The following is a 16,754-nucleotide window of genomic DNA, read 5'->3' on the forward strand; positions in this document are numbered from 1 at the left end:
GAGCTTCCTACGGCATCTGGGAGCTGTGCGCTGGGCTGGGTTTGTGATCCACTCTAGGAGGGGAAGGAGTCCTTGGACATCGCTGGCAGCTTTGAAGACCTAGTTTTGATTTCAAAAGCCTTTAATCCTCTGTCTATTCAGAGCCTGAACTTAGAGCACTTATTTTCCAAAGAAAGAGAGGGAGGCCAGTGAGCAGCACAAGGGGTACCACGAGCTGGCACATCTAAGCCCTCACGGCTGGGCTCCAGCCCAGCGAGGAGCGAGGAGCGGGGCTGGGAAAAGTGGGCAAGCGAGTGGGCGGGGCCTGTACTCCCCCACTGAGAGGGCTGTGGTTTAATTCAGAGGTTAAAACATCCTGAATCCCAAATACCAGCTCAACCCAGAGGGGAATCTCCGATTGTGCACATCTTTAGCCCAAATCCTCTATCTAGGGGGGGATATTCCAAATATTTAATAAATGCTCTGGCATGAACACAGATCAACCAGAAGGGATACCCGACGGCACTCCCAGCTGAGTATCTGCCCTGCCTGTATCCCTACAGAGACATTTTAAAAATACCACAGCAATTACTCGTGGGTGGAATATCCCAGTACGGCCAACACACTTTCCACTGTTGACTCCGGAGTTTCACTGCCTGGCGCTCTTCCTGGAGGGCGCCCTGCTCCGTGGTTGCCCGGCCACACAGTGCTGATGGTCCCTCAGAAGATGGACTAGACGCCCAGTTTTGAATCAAAAATAAAAACTGTTTTGAAAGCAGACAGATGGATGGCTATTTTAAGTTGCTCTTCTGTTTAGGGAAAGTTGCTGTAAGGACAGGTGCTTGGGCTCAGAGAATATCCTTGCAATCCTGTGAAACTGTAAAAATTCCAAGTGCATCGCTTTCTGAACCAAAACACTCAGGTGCGGTTGCTGCAGGTCCTGGGGCTTGTGGACCCCCGTCAGGTTCTGCAGGGTGTAGCCAGTGAGAGAGAAAATGAGGACGCACGGCTCCTGCCCTCCAGGAGCTTATGACTGAGGTCTTGGCAGTTAGAACCAAAGCTGGAGATGACTGGCTTCTCCAGGTAACAGTCTGTGCTGCTTTCCGTGGGGAAATTCTGAGCCTCAGAGGGTCTGCCAAGAGAACTGTATTTGTCTCATCTTTTTAATGCCCTTCTGACTCCGCAGACATCTTCCCAATCCATTTCCCCATTTCCTTTTCACTCCCAGACTGTTACCCTCTCAGTTCCCCTCTTTCCTTCCCTCCTCCCCGACACGCTCGCTCTCCCCCACTGTCCCTTTCACTCTCAGTACTTGTACTTCTTCCTCCTGGTCCTTTCTTCCCACCAGGGTCCCCGAGAACCTCACATCCAAGCCGTCAGAGGGAACCCCGCACACCTTTCGGCGAGGACTGAGTGGGACCCTGGAAGTGGGTAGGAGGGACTCCAACAATTCCCTGTGTTTGGGAGACAAGGGCCGGCTGGGTTGTTCCATGATCCGATCACGACACGAGATTCTCGTTAGGAGAAAAAGTTGTAATGAGCAGAAAGGTTCACTTCTTCCCAACCAGATCCATGCAACCAAGACATTTTTGTAAAAGCGAAGGAAATAGAGGGGAAAACTGGAGGGGAAAAGAAAGAAAAGGAACAAAGAGCAGAAAAGAAAGACCCAACTTCAGAGTGATCACAGCTCACTCAGGTCAAAGTTCAAAATACTAAAACTGTTTCTAATGTTCCACTAAGTAGCGGCCCCTCAGTGCCTCTGACAAGTGATTTAAGGGAAGTGGCCTGCTCTCAGGGGGGCTCATGAATCTCCACGCAGGACGGCGCGAGCCAGCCAGCCCAGAGCCGCGCAGTGGGACGGTGGCGATGCGAGGGTCAGACCAACAAGGGAGGGGTTCATCCATCAACCCGGACGGGCCTGAGTGCCCGGGACCGCGTGCAGGACGGGAGCCATCTGGCAGCTTTGCTTGCAAGACCAGATTAAGAAAGCACCAGCACAGAAACCACAAAGGAGAAGATGAAGCGGTATTTCCGGAGGAAAAAGCAAAGATTTCTACCCAAAGCTGAGGTAAGAGCTTCATTTATTTTTTTTTCCAGTGATGAAGAAAGAATCCTACTTCCCTCTAATTTAGAATTATTTTTAGCGCACACGCCTCAGCTTTGATGCCCTACACTGTGTCTTTCCCCAGCCTGAAAATTTTCAGGAGCTTCCTACCGCCTAGAGTATAAAACCAAAGCCACAGCATGGCACCCAAGGCTCTCAAGGTGGGACCTCCACCCACCTCTTTCCCTTGTCTTCTTCCTGCATTGCTCGGCTCGGAATTCAGAGTACTGGCATCTTCCAGAGCACATGATATGTCTCACGCGTTCCTGGTTCATGCATTTGCCTCTGCCTGGAACACCCTCCTTGGCGTGCTTGCCTGCCCCAGCTTACCTCTCCCTCTGTAACCCATCTCAAAACTCCAGCTCCTCTTTGAAGCCTGACTTCCAAGGAGTTCCCTCTCCTGGACACCAACTGCACTTGAATGCGGCCCCACTGCTTGAATTATCACCTACGGTAAGACAGACTAAAACTGTGTCTTTTCATCTTTTCGTCACTGGTGTCTAGCACACAGGAGGTGCCCTAAATGTATGCCAACTCTTCATGTATCATTCATTTGGATTCTACATGTACACACATTTAATTACACACACCCACACACATGCACGCGCACACATGCAAACACAGACAGCCATCATCTCCTGCATCTTTGTGGTTGTGGGTTCCAGTTAGGACCCTGCCATGAAGTCTCTGACCAGGGCCCCAGGGTTGGGATGGATGTGCTGGAATGGCACAAGAGGTATATTAGAAATCACGTCTGAAACTTGGAAATGAATGGTTTCAAACTGCTTGAAGACCTCATGTACACAGGCCTCAGCTTTTAACTCAAGCAGAGTATGTATGTTTGCCTGAGACAAAGTAGATGACAGTGAGTGAGGTCAGAGAGAGGGAGGTCCAGGGCCTCAAGCAGAGTCTCACATCTGGTGCCCTTCCAGCCTCGTGGGAAAAAGGCTCCTGCATGATCATTCTCCATAAAGAATCATTTATTATTTCTATTGATTTTAAGTTCATTTTTAATTAGCCCTTCCCAAAGAGCCACAGAATGTCAAAGGTGCTGGGATAAGCAGTTGAGATTATTATAAATGTCAAAGCCAGTGGATCCAGATTCAGAGAAAGCTGGGAAGTTCAGGGAGGAGCCCCTTGCATTCCAAAGTAGGTGCAAAAGTGGGTATTTACGTATGAAGGAATCTTTGAAATAGTTCATTGTACTGAGACATAATTCTGCTCCAAACCCTTAATTCTCAATAAGTCTGGCCTGAAACTGACAGGAGACGGAAGGGGTATCCACATCTCAAATGTTCTGCAGTCCTGAAACTTGATATAGTTCGTGTCCCATCAAAACAATTCACCTCCCTTCAGGAAAGTAACTGCTGGATTGACGAACGTCCAGAACTCATTACTGGGCATGTTAACAAGCTTATCAAGTCTGTGATCTTCTAGAGATCTAAAAACAGCCACTTGCCACCACAGGGGAGACAGGGATAGGATCATCGTCAATATATTCCTGATGGAGCTGGGACAGTATTTTCATCACCACACACCAGGTACCCCATGGGTTAAAAAGGCATTGCAGGTGGCCAGAAGAGAAAATATTATTTCTGGGGTGAAATGTATCTTTAAATGATCAAACATCTGCCTTGTAAATCACCTCCCTTGTTCCAAATTGGGGACGACTTATCTATATCATTCAGACACACTCAGGAAAACAAAAATCCCATTTTCCTTCTACTCTTCAGGCACAGAGTCAAGAATATAGGATCAGTTAGTTTCACAAGCATGTGGTCTGACTTACTACTTTATATATGACTTCAGAGACAGGATGAGTGTGTTCTGCATCTCATCACAGTGGAGCAGGTTTTCCTAACCTAGCCAGTGCATGGCAGGCAGAAAGAAGATTCAGAACAACTGGGAAGCTGGAAGTCTAGGGTGAACACAACAGGATGAAATTCAGCAGGAGGGCCTTCCTGACCTCAGCAGTATGATCGGTGGAAAGGGCATGATCCTCATTTCCATCCTGACACCCTGCTGATTACTGAACTCCATCTTCCTCATCTGTATATGGGCATAATTACATGCACATCACAGGATTATTGTCTAGGTTAAAGGAGATGGTGCATTTCCAATGAATACAGTGAATGCAACACATGTTGGGTCGATGTATTATAGTTCCCTCTTCTTTTCTCCTTTTAAAATGCAGTTCCTTTTTGGGGGTGTCTCCTGAACACAGAGAGCACACTTTCTGGTCCTGCCTCCGTGCTGTATGTTTTACAAGATGGTCCCCACATGGGAAGTTGGTGGTTTTCCAGGGCTGCCTGTGGCCTCATGGGAAAGTCTGGCTAATCCTGGAGTCCAGGACTGGGGAGCTCATTGCTGTGGCACACCTAAGTCACACCCTCCAACCTCACCTTTATCAGTATCAAAGGTGAATTTTTTAATTTAAAAAAAGGTAAAAGTAAAACTAAAAAGTAAAGTAAAAAAACCTAGGAGTACGTGTGCAGCAAATTCACCATAAGTCAGCGATCTGGTGCAGCTCAAGTGTAATATGTAGTGAGATGGAGGTGGGGGGAGCAGGGAGTGACATCTCAGAACGGAGATGTATACCCCCCACATCCCAACTCCCCAAATAGTCATCAGAAACATACCGGAGAGCGAAATTGAATTATCTGCCAGAAGCAAGATAAATAAAAAAATGAAACACATAAACAGGGCCTCAGCTCAGCAGTGAAACTCAAGTTACGATTACCTCGGTTTTGTATCAGTGTAAAAAACTTCAAAGTTAAAATCTAGAAACCAAGAAACAAGTATGAGTTGCAGCTTCTGGAGAGACCTACCAATTCCACACCAGGCTGGAGCCCCTCCTCCCCCCTCCCCTTCCTCCCCCCTTCTCACCCCTTCTCCACACTAACCCGGGGCGGCCAGCGACATCTCTGGCTGGTAAAGACTCCAGAACAGTGCTTCCTGACCTCAGCTACGCTTGGTATTCCCTGGAAGTTCTTACACATCTTGATGCTCAGACCACAGCCCAGGTCAGTGAAATCAGCATCTCTGAATGTGAGGCCCCGGCATCGTTCAGGTGATTCCAACCTGCAGCCATGGCTGAGAACAAACTGTCCCAGAGGCTAGTTCCGCCCCAGCCTGGAGGATGGAAGCAGCTCTGGGCCACACGACTGAGGAAGGCTGGGGAGGTAGGGACCCATTCAAAGAAGAGTGACTGGGACAGTGGAGAGAGACAGCCAGATCTCTGACTTAGGGACACCTGGCAAAGGACACAGAGACGGGGCCCTCAGGGAGTCTTGTCGGTGCTGAGAGTGCCAGAGGCCCTGCCAGCTAGGAGAGGAGCCCTTCTCTTCTGTTCTCCCTGCGCTGTCATCAAAGGGTGGGAACTGCCGAGAAATGGGTCTCAGCTCAAACACGGAAAAACTCTGGTCTAAGGAGAACTCTTCAAAGATCAACTCACAACCCGTAGCCAAGCACATGCGAGTGCAGACAATGGCGAAGCACCGGTAGGCAGAGATGCTGGAGAGAAACCAGGCATCGGACAGGGGATTAGGCCGGACCCTCGGGTCCCATGTGACTCTCATTCCAGGGTCTCAACAGTCAGCAATGGACTAAATTACCAACGTTGCACAATGAAGAAAAAAGAATTTGTTTAATTCAGGAGAACGAATCCAAATATAAACCTTACCAAATGGATAAGGTCTGGGACACAGGAATGGTGTCTGGGTGGTCTGGGACACAGGAATAAACCCAAGAAGACTGAGATGCCCAGAAGTTCTGCCTCCAAAACCATCTAGTTCGTTAGAACAACTGGAAACACACCAACGAAAGGCGGGGGAACGGCCTCGCTGTGGCAGCCCTGGGAGGCTCTCTGCTGATGTAAGAAGGCAGACACTCTGCAGGGGACCCCTGCTGTTTATATGGTTGTCCAAGTTGATTATCCCTATATCTGCAGATGAAATGAATGGTAATCTGTTTATCTGGGTCAAATATTTGGAGCTGCATTTGTCCCTTGACAGTCGTACAAAAATACATCGCATTGTCCTTTGAGGCACTGTAAGAAAAGATCAGGTTAAAAAAATTGTATCTGCTTCTTTCTAGGTTCAACACAGTAAGCCCTGACTTCTGAAGTACTCTAATTAGACCCAACTCTAAACAAGTGGTTTAAAGTGGGACTTTTTTTAAAAGACAGAAGGAAAAGAAATTTTGAATTCATGCCATATTTTTGTCTTGAGTTTCTGAATATGTTTCCCCACAGAGATTATGAAAACCTGGCCTCTGGCCTCTGCAGCCATTCCTAAGAGCAGTAACTACCACTGCACGAGGGAAGAATGCACGGAGCCCTCATAGGCAGCCAACAAAGTGCTGGTGTTGGTGACCAGAACAAGGAGGGTGTCGGAGCGGAGGAGGAAATGTTTTATGTCACAGCGTACACGGGGAGGATGCAATTTAATCTGCAAGATAAATAAAATCTTTGGTGCTTCTTAATGGCATTTACTAGATGTCCTTTCAAGTTGGTCTCATTTTGGAACAAGTCAGAGTGAGGTGCAGGTAGACAGAGTTAGGGTAGGTAAGCCCACCGTGGACAAAGGATTACCTGTGAATCTGCCTTGGGGGTGGGGGTCGGGGGACAAGGCCAGGCTCTGGTTTAGTCCTTGAAGTTTGGAGCCTTCAGGGAACTGCAGAATCTTTGAGCAGCTGAAGTTACAAACTTCCCTTAGACCGTGTTCCTTTGAGCCACCTTCTCTGTGCTAACGAGATCCCACGTATGTAGTGCTGAGCACCCAGTACACAAGGCACCTACCAGGCCCAGGCACGCAGCCATGACTGGAAGACAAAGGTGTGCTCGCTGCCATCTGCGAATCCCAGGATAACACTACCACCTGCATACCAAGGCTCCGTCTGTGCACCAGCGACACCCGCATCACCCGGAAGCTTGTTAGATGCAGAACCTCAGGCCTCTCCCCAGACCTGCTGAATCAGAATCTGCTTCTTAACAAGAGCTTGAGGGGATTCCCGTACTCATTAGAGTCGGAGGAGCACTTTAATAGGAGACCTTCGAGTTTCTTTTCATTTAATTTTTTTTAAATGAACACTATCTTTTTGGAGTGGTTTTCGGTTCGCAGCAAAATTGAATCAAGGTGTAGAGGTTCCCCGGTACTTGTTCCCACCCGCCGGCGTGCGTTGCCTCCTCCATTACCAACACCCCCCCCCGGAGCAGTCCGCCCGTTACAACACTGACACATCACCACCCGAAGCCCACAGTTCAGTTCACGTTAGAGTTCATTCTTGGCGTTATACATTCTGTGGTTTGGACGAATGTATAACGACACGTATCCATCATTACTGGTTTCACACAGAGTAGCTTCACTGCCCTAAAAAGCCTCTGCTCCTGTTCATCCCTCCCTCCCCTATGACCCTTGGCAACCACTAATCTTTTCACTGTCTCCATAGTTTTGCCTTTTCCAGAATGTCATATAGTTGGAGTAACACAGTATGTAGCTTTTTCTTGTTGGCTCCTTTCACTTAGCAATACACAGTTTCTTCTCCATCTTTTCATGGCTTAATAGCTCACTTCTTTTTAGGGCTGATTAATATTCCATTATCTGCAGGTACCACAGTTTATTTATCCACTCACCTCCTGAAGGACATCTTGGTTGCTTCCAAGTTTTGGCAGTTATGAATAAAGCTGCTATAAGCATCTGTGTGCAGGTTTTTGTGTGACAGTTTTCAATTCCTTTGGTTGAATACCAAAGAGCATGATTGCTGGATCCTATGGTTGGAGTATGTTTAGTTTTGTAAGAATGATCTCTTATTTTTCAGACACAAAGCTGAGGCTCAGAGAAGTTATGTGACTTGTCCAAAGTCACACCATGAATTCATGGCAGCCAGGTCTACAAGAAGCATTTCTCGGTGCTTCATCTGGACATACATGTCCTGGGATAAGACTGGAGATGGGAACCGGGGAGACCTGGACCGGGAAGCTCTGTGCCTCAGTTTCCTCGCTCATGGACAGCAGGCTGCGTATACTTCCCCAGCAGTGCAACTGTGAAGGTTCAGTGAAATTGCATACCTGAAAGTGCCCAACATGCTCAAAAATTTAACTTCCAGAATTGTTTTTTCTGTTCCTACCAGCATTTCGAGAGGCACAGAGCCTTCTGCAAGAGGCCAGGTGTACACCTGACTCAGGCCTGGGGCTTCTCCGCATAGTAAGGAGTTTTGTTGGGGGAAAGGACACAGAACTTACTGCAGGGTGGGTGCCACGCTGCTGGCCCTGTTTCTATGGCCCCCTGGGTGCCCCCAGGCCTGCTTTGTAACAGTGACATGCTGGCGTTTGGCCGGTTAATTGGTAAAGTTGTCAGCACAGCTGCCTTTTATTGCCAGTGAACTTGGGTCCCTGTGAGTTGAGGTCTTAATGATTTGTTATTTCTCTGCTCTGAGCTGGTGTTCTCTTGTCTCAAGACACGAGACTGGAGAGCACACCGAGGTGTTTATCATGTCGCAGTGACTAGAGGAGGTGCCTCAGAAAAAGCAGAAAGTGAACCGAGGCCACAGCACCCTTCCTGGCTTTTCTTTATACTCTCACCACCCGCCCAATCCATGCTTCACAGTAAAAGGCAGAAAACTGCATCCAGGCTAAGCCTCGTGAGGAAATTTCCACCAGTAAAACATTGTGGTTTCCCTCTGCCCCCTAAAGAAATGTTTGAAAGCTTCTACGCTAGGGTGCAATGCCTTGGTGAGGTTTTCCCACGTCACATGTGAGAACTGATCAATCTCTTATGGCAACTTTGATTCAGATACATCTGTATATGTATTTTCACAGCTCTTAAAAATAAAGTGCCCTAGGAAAATTCAGACTCTTTGCTGACAGCATCTACCAAGTTAAGTAAAGTTCGTTTTGATGCGTGTAACCACAGCATGAGCCATGTGTAATTAAAAAAGCTTCGCTCTCTTCTTGGGTTTATCGGTGTTTTTCCTTACACGAGACAAAATTAATGTATATAAAGCAGAAGCCCGCTGACTTTACTTTTTACCCTACCGAGAAATAATCAGTTCAGCTAATGATTAGCTCTCTCCAACATCGGGGATCTAGGGAAATTGAAGGAAAATTTAATCCACGGGGAACACAAAGGGGATTTTTAGCCAAGAGTTTCAGTATCTTCTCCACAAAATAGTTTACCAGATCTGCTGCTAGGCAGATGGATGTGAGTTTCAACTTCTTCCATTTTACCTTCCAGTCAAGGGGCTAATGAACTGTGAAATAGTCTTAGCTGGACAGCAGGAGGGATAAGGAACAACAATAATAATAAAAAAAAAACCAACTTGGTCATAAGCCATGAACATAATTGGTCTTTGAAAAAAAAGAAAATCAAGCTTAAACGGTAACTTTTAAGGCTGTTAGTAACCCTCAGCTTCCACAATGGCAAGACACAGTAAACTACTTACTACACTATTTTATTATAGTCAAATACCACCTCATTTTAAATAGAGGCCTGGTAAAATTGAAGTAGATTGATGTCTTGAGCAGAGTTATCTGTGTAATCTCCAACTACGTCGCCTAATTGGATCATCGCGATGGCTCGTCGGGCCATTAGTCTTAATTAGCATGGCGCCATCATTACTGCGCGTGCTCACGTGGCCTCCAAGTAGGAGCCTCTTTACCGAAGAGTCGCTCAAAGTTTTTGTACGCATGTGGGTCTCCCCTGAAGCCAACCTCACATCGAGGGAACTTTGGAAACGCCACTTTAAATACAATGATGTCATTTCATTAACTGCTGTGGCCACTCACGTCTGGGAGAGCCGGTACATCACAGACGCGGGCTAAATAGAGATCATGTTGGAGAAATAACTGAAGGCATTCCTGGCAGTGACGGGCTACCAGCTAATTAATGAGACATTAACACTAGCTTTTGCCATGAAATCTGATTCCCAGGGGCACCGGAACAGGAGTAGACACATCTGCAGTTTTGCCATAACTGGCTGTGCTTATAAAATCTCACCTACCTTCACTGCTTTTTGACCAAGGAACCGTTGGGAGAGCACACAGCTTCCCGCCCCAAAGCAGGGTCAGCTTTGTTCACATTTTCGACAGCGGAAGAAGTTTCTCTTTGGAGTCCTCCTGCCTCTGTTTCTGCACTGCCCTTCTCTCTCTTGAACATCCTTGCCCGAGCTCCACGTGCTCCTGTGCCTGCCAGCTAATGGGAATAACTCACTCGGAGCCCTCCTTCCCGATTCTCCTTGGCTCCAAGCACCTCTTCCTCCTACAACACACACTCCCTTCTCCTGGACAGTGTGTGAGCTGAGTGTTAGAAGGAAAGCAACCTACGGTGTTACTCACAATATAGTGTGAAGATGGACCAACCCACCACTAAGGGTATTAACAATCGAAAAGATGAGCTTATTGTTAGAATGAAGTTTGATACACTGCTATAAAGCCAGTATAACTTCGGAAAGGAACTTATTTTAGGGAGAGTTTGGAAAGAATGTTTGAGATGCAAGGTGCATCTCTCCAGTTCACACACCCACACAGAATCATGCTACTGAATAGTAGGCAGCCATTTAAAAAAAAAACACACACACACACACACAACGAGATAGCGCTAAAGATGGTAAAATGGAAACTCTGCAACATGCCATAACAGCAAGCCCCGCCTTGGGCTTCTTAAACCCAACCTCAGGTCACAAAGCCATCCCTGGTCTTCCTCCAGCCATTCAGAATAACCATCCCCCGACCCCACCTCACTCCCCGACAGAATCAAGCTCACTCAGTGCCACCCACAGACTCAGGCCTGAAGAATGGAGCTGGAAACTTGGCACAGCACTTCTGGAAAACTGCTAATCCCTGAGCCCGGCCGATGGATGGGGAAATCTCATTCGTGGTCAGAATCACACTCCCAGGATCAGGCCACAAATGCAAATTCATTTTCCGCCATGGTATTCCACAAACCTCACCTATAGCTTTCTGAGGATTGGCTTTTGTTCTAAGTGAAAGGCCAAAGATTTTTCTTTTACCGTTAAGAGCACAAATAAAAATACCACACTGAGCGAACGCACTGCCGGACTTCATTTCACAGATGCCACCTCAACCTGTGGGGGGCCCGGACATGCTGCACCCAGTCCCAGCTGCGTTTTCCCAGAGCAGGCCTCCGGGGCTCCGGACACCTGGGAAGGGAAATGAGTCCCGCTCCCCAAACACTGGTTTGTTATGAAAGCAGAGATGGCCTACGCCTCCCCTCCTACGAGCTATTTTTGAAAAAGAGGCAAGATGACAAACTCGTATTGGAATCTTTCAAAGCAGAGACTACTCTCTGGGACTCAGATGTTTTCAGAGATGGTCCGTTAACTGTTTCCTGGCACTAAGGGTCACTCAGCAAGTGGCTCTCTTCTGTGCTCAGAAGATGAGAGAGGCACTGATCCCTTTGGTGCACGTGTTGTCATCCCCAAGCGCTAAGAAAACTGCTTTCCTAGTGCTTTTGTCACTGCTGTCACATAAGGCACTGGGATGCCCCTTGCCGCTGCAGTGGTGGGACAGACATCGTTCCAAAAGCAGCAAACCGATGTTTGTCAGGAAGTGACCGTGCAGGAGTCTGGCAGCTGTGCGTTGACGAGGAACTGGTTCCACTCTCTTTTCTTTCATCCTTTTCTTTCTTTCTTTCTTAAACTGAATTTCCAGTTTTATTGCAAAGCCATTTCTGAACAATGGTTTTCCCAAATCAGTCTCAGGTTTGGCTGTCAGGGGGCCTTGTTCCCTCTGACTTGACACGAACTCTAATTCTAACAGTGTGGGAGGTCAGAGAGAAGCAGGCTCTTCGGTGTGGAGAACCAGTCTGTAAACTCCCAGTGTTTTGAACTGAGACTGAGGACAGGATCTATCCCCTCATTTTGGGAGTGTGTGCAGGCGCCAGCTGGAAAGGGCTGAGAGGTAATGTGTGTGCCCAAACAGAGAACAGGAAAGAACACTCTGGAACATTTTACCCGGGTTGATTTGGGAGTGGATTGTTTTTGGGAACTCTTGGCAAGTAACCGCTAAAAGTGTCTCGGTCTTCCAGTGAATACACAACGTGTACTGACTTACCAGGTCTGCCTACCATTCTGAGATCTGGAATCGCCTCCCTGGCTATAAATTGTGGAGATTTGGTGCTATGCCTTTTGAGTGCTTGCAGCTCTCTGGTTATATGTACTCTTGTTGATCGGGAGGAGAGTCTGTCTTTGGGGACACAAGCTAACAACTTAGTGCATCGTACCAGCGGTACCGTCAAGGTCTGAATTTTACCCGCCTCTTCGTATTTTCAGGGGGAATCCAGTGAAAACAGTCCATGTCCACAAATTCTCCACTGCACACCAAAGTAACTAGATGCGAGTTAGGTCTTTAGATGCTCAATGAAAAAGTAGGCAGGAGGTGGCAATGCTGAGAGTACTCAGAAAAGCAGTTATTACAACAGACAGATCTCAAGTCCATCCTTATATTTACAGTGAGGAAGTCACCTTTGAGAAGATTGGGTCATTGAATAACCACAGGTAAGATTAAAGTTTCTACAGTGTTTGTGAAACTGCTCTTGTGTTGTACTGAGAACATACACATTCACACACTCAGATGTGGCAACATGCATGTTTGGTAAATCGAAGGGTGAAAGGACAAATGCTTGGGGACCTGGTGCCACCCACGGGTTCCAGAGACTAGAGAGTGCTGGTCCTAGTGAACAGTTGCATCACTTTGGCATTCCTGCCTGCAGAGGTGACACTTTCTCTGAGTTAACTGCAGGGAGATTTCCCTACCTACAGCGTTTGGAATTTTTTTTCTGACAGGCGCTCCTCTAGCTGGTGGCCTCGTGACCTACAATTCACTGTTCCTTTGGGTAAGCCTGTAGGGTCTGGGAAGGCAGGAAAATAACTGTACTGAAATCAAAAGACCTGAGTTAGGATCCTGGTTGTCCCACCCCACATCCTTGCCCACTTGATCAAGCCTCAGTTTTCTCATCTGTCTGATGGGACAATCACACCCATCCTGCTCAAGGTTTTTATGCAATTCAAATTAGCTATGAGATGGGAATGAGGGGGATACATTTTACAAGTTGTACAGTGTTGTATAATATTTAGGATTTATGTATGTTTGGCAAAATTTACACTCTCTTTTGGCTTACACGCTATTTGGTGAATGCCACAAGCCTTTGGAGACCAATGCAAAACACACAAACACACACACACACACCCCAGCCTCTGGGACCTAGATTTGTGCTTCACATTATCACTTCAGCCGCTTTGGAAAACAATCAAATTGGTAAAGATGCTTGACCCACAGCTTCACTTCTGTAATGTGACGACTTTTTATGGCATCACCTTCAACCCGGAGTTCACAGCAAGACGCATGCTGTCAGGTCAGAGAACTCTCCTTAGTAACCAGCCCTAATCCAGGTCAGCTGGAGCTGAGCCATAGGCTATTACTATTAGTCCAGGATGACCAATTATTTTTCTTCCATGATTAAACATCTTTGGGAAACATTGTTTTTCTTTGTTACATAACCCAGAGTTCAAACTCTTTTGTCCTGGAGGTCTCTGCCAATGAATGGAGGCTCAAGTTCACTGCCTGCTGTCCCAGACTTTTTAAGAGCCCCGTTGTAAGAAGTAATAGTCCTGGATGATTGCTAAAAGATATGAAGAACTTCTATTTTCTCTAGATACCCTAAATTGTATCCACGCACTGAGCCAAACCATCAAAAAGCTGCAGGCTTAGGCTGAATCGTCCTGGCCCCGCGTTGAGCTCCTTTTACTGAATTACGCTTTGGCAGTATGCCATTGGCTTGCATGGAGGGACATTACAAGAAACAGTCCTATAAAAATTGCTAGTGTAGGGATGATATTTCCACTGCATCCCCACACTGAGCCTTTGATGAGAATCAATGGAGAAATTTCCCTTGGCTCTTAGATCCAACAAATGCCTATTTCTTTTGCGCAACTGGCTTTTTTTCATATGGGTACAGCAAAGTTCACATTTCCGTTTTCACTTTGGCATCTAGGAAGCTCAGAGTCAAATTTCTGTCCCACCCCTAACAGCCAACAGTACATAAACTGTATATGAACTAACTGTTCACAGTCATACTATTTTTCATCCCTTATGTTTCCTATACTTTAATTTCTTCTCTATGTATTATGTGTTGCTATAAACCCCCCTGGGTCTTTTTGAGATCAAACGTGTATTTAACACATTGGCCCTGCATAAGGCTCTTCCAGATCCCAATCCGCCTTTCCAGCCTCATCTCTTGCCACTTCCTACCACGAATCTGTGCTCCAGTCACACGGATCCACATTACGCCTCAGCCACGCTGTGTTCTTTCGTGTTGTTCTACACCTGCACGTGCGGGTTCCTTTGCCTGTCTCTCAGCCAAGTGAAATCCCGGCAGACCTCATAGTTTCTGTCTCTGTCCCTGGACAGCTTTTCATCCGAACCACCAGCGCAGCACGCACGTTACATTCCAGCAGACGATGTACACGTCCCTGTCCTTTGCAAGATCCTAAGCTCCTTGAAGGCAATGCCGTTGCACTTGTCCTTGTGTCTCAGTGCTTAACCACAGTGCCAGATACACAATAGGTGCTCACAAGTGTTTGTAAAATTAACGAGTACATGAGCTCTCCTGTCCCAGCACCAGCACGCGAGCCCCTTGTGAGGCTTGTCAGAAGGTTGATGACAACATGCCATTCAGTATTCACCTGGGCTTTGTGGAGGTGGCTGCTCGAGGCACAGGTGCGGGTGAGGCTATCTTTCAGAGTGCGGGACACGGGGCCTCAGCAGTCCTTCCTCAGAGCAGACCCCCAACCCTCAAACTTTCTTCTGGAGACAGGAATCCTCGGGTGCTTCCGCCCACCCCCGACCCCAACATCTGCCTCGGGCATTTGAAACTGGGTCAGTGCCAGCTGTTTGCCATTGATGGGCGAACACCAGAGAAACAATCCCATGAAGCCAGGAACATAAAAAAGTGCGCCTGATTCTGTTCTGTGATTCCACAGGACAGAGGAGAGGGGCCTGGGAAGGGAGGTGGGAGGAAGCCGGTGCACCCGGGACATGGTGGAGGGGGGTGTGTGTACACGTGCATGTGCGTGCTGAGGAGTGAACACCAGAAACCAATGATTCAATCAATCTTCCAAACACTGGCGTGGAAATGATGCTTCCACAGCCTCCCTTGTTCTTCTGAGGCCAGAACAGTGTGTTTCCTGTTTACTCAAGAACGCAGGATCTCTTTAGGAGGACGAACCAGACACGAAGACAGCGTCATCGTGTCTCAGCAGAACGCTGCATCGCAACACATTAGAAGGGCCCTGGCACAGCAGCCTTCGACGGGATGAGCGGTTACGTTCTGCCTTGAAAAGTTCCCGATTTTTGCCTCTTGCTTTGGTGTTTGCTTTCCTTTGAATTCTGACAGTAAAGCTAACTGTATTATTACTGTTTCAACAGGCAGACCATTGAATCCAACACCTCCCTTTTACAGATGGACAAGCTGAGGCGCTGTCGGATACACTGACTTGCCCATGGCCACACCAGTTGATGGCAGAATCCTGGACTCCCAGCCCACTGTTCCTCCCCGGACACAATACCTCCCAGCTGCCTCTTTGCAGTCATCCCACAAAAACCAAGTGCAAACAACCAGGAGCTCCTGGAAGAATAAGCCAGTCCACTTGTTTCCACATCGATGCCAACTCAGTCCCCAAAATCCTTATATGAAAAGGCTAACAGTTAACGGACCGAACAAGTGATTAACAGGTACAGGGACTAAGGCTGCAAAGCAATGTATCTTCAAGCCTGACACCCGGGACTGGTGCGGCAGTCCCAGGGAGAGCCAGGCACCTGTTAACCCAATTGCTAGAGGAAGGGGAGGAGGTGAATGAAAGCCAAGCGTGGAAGAATGCAGCGGAAACCCAAGACTCAGAGCTCCCGCTCTGCTGACGGACGTGTTATGAATGTCGTTTGGCAATGGGGACATGGTGCGCATCAGCAAAGACTTGGCATTTCCGCAGCTGAGTTGGGAGGGCACGGGGCCCTATAAGCCGTTCCCAGTTCATCTGGAAGTGTCACAAGGAAGACAAGAGCACCGGTGCCTGACAGTCTCAGTTCTGGCACAAGAGGCCCCCTCATCCCGATTTTAGGAAGCCAAGCGTGTCCACAGACTCCAGGCACGCACAGCGCCAAGGAAAGCCTCACGAGAGGTGCACCAACTGAACCACGGAAAGAGCTTGAGACATTTTTGAGTTTCTTATTGCTTTTTTTAAACAATAAAAAACACAGATAATAATCCTTCCCAGAAAAATGTGAGGTTAAAAGTTTAATCTGAGTTCACAGCACACACATTCCAAGGGGGCACTGTACTCGGGGAAATTACTCACCTAGAGTTTATATAAGTTCCGAGGCGATTAGAGTCAGCCGACAAATTGGAGCCAGAACACGTTTACATTTAAGGCTTAAAATGTAGATTCCTCTTGCAGAAAGAAAGAAGGGGTGGGGGGAACATCACCCACCTCCCAGTGTTTCTTGTTAAGGGACCAGACCCCATTAAGTGTCAGTCCATCATCCCAAGGAGTGTGGGAGACGCCAGTACACGATCCCCTCTGCCTGTCCCTCTTGAAAAGCACACGTCACATCTGCTTGCGATCAGCATTTATCTCGCGGTGTGCGTCTGACTCATTTGGA

The 16,754-nt window shown here is 47.6% G+C and overlaps 1 protein-coding gene and 1 long non-coding RNA gene across 3 annotated transcripts in view; one reads left to right on the forward strand and one right to left on the reverse strand.

The window, feature by feature from the left end:
• COLEC12 (collectin subfamily member 12) overlaps positions 1-16,754 on the reverse strand; it is a 153,291-nt gene that overhangs the window by 44,769 nt on the left and 91,768 nt on the right. The gene's annotated exons all lie outside the window — the stretch shown is intronic.
• LOC135319805 (uncharacterized) lies at positions 1,297-6,565 on the forward strand. 2 transcript variants are annotated; one of them, XR_010378689.1, is made up of 3 exons: positions 1,297-1,406; positions 1,799-2,047; positions 6,336-6,565. It is a non-coding gene; the product is annotated as an uncharacterized LOC135319805 (long non-coding RNA). The 2 variants fall into 2 exon arrangements; XR_010378688.1 differs by lacking the exon at positions 1,297-1,406 and having other exon boundaries at positions 1,715-2,047.

The sequence above is a fragment of the Camelus dromedarius genome, chromosome 32 (assembly GCF_036321535.1).
Source record: "Camelus dromedarius isolate mCamDro1 chromosome 32, mCamDro1.pat, whole genome shotgun sequence".
Lineage (NCBI taxonomy): Eukaryota > Metazoa > Chordata > Mammalia > Artiodactyla > Camelidae > Camelus > Camelus dromedarius.